The sequence below is a fragment of the Belonocnema kinseyi genome, chromosome 2 (assembly GCF_010883055.1).
Source record: "Belonocnema kinseyi isolate 2016_QV_RU_SX_M_011 chromosome 2, B_treatae_v1, whole genome shotgun sequence".
Classification (NCBI taxonomy): domain Eukaryota; kingdom Metazoa; phylum Arthropoda; class Insecta; order Hymenoptera; family Cynipidae; genus Belonocnema; species Belonocnema kinseyi.
Window position 1 is genome coordinate 121,826,083 of NC_046658.1, and position 527 is coordinate 121,826,609.

Sequence of the window (527 nt, forward strand, 5' to 3'; positions counted from 1 at the left end):
TTCTCTAATTATATTTTTTTATCTTAAATATTTTGGTCACAAGGTTTTGATTAAATTTTGTATCTAAACTTCTTTTTTGGTTTTAATTCTAAAAAAAAAAAAATAATAAAAATTTAGAGTACCGTCCAATCTCCATTATGCCCCTCTCTAAACTGTCTTGGTATCTTCTTCTGTATTTATATTTTTTATCTTAAATCTTATGGTTACAAGTTTTTTAAAAATTTTGTATCTAAACTACTTTTGTGGTTTGAAATGTAAAAAAAAAATTTAGAGCAAACGTGAATCTTGATTTTGCCTCTCTCGAAGCTGCCTTGGTTTTTTTCTTCTGTATTTGTGTTTTTTATCATACATCTTTTGGTTACAAGTTTTTTAAATTTTGTATCTAAACTACTTTTTTGGTTTGAAATATAAAAATATATATATATATAAAAAATGTACAGTACAGTCGAATCTCCATTATGCTCCACTCCAAATTGTCTCTGTATCTTTTTCTGTATTTATATTTTTTTATCCTAAGGCTTTTGGTT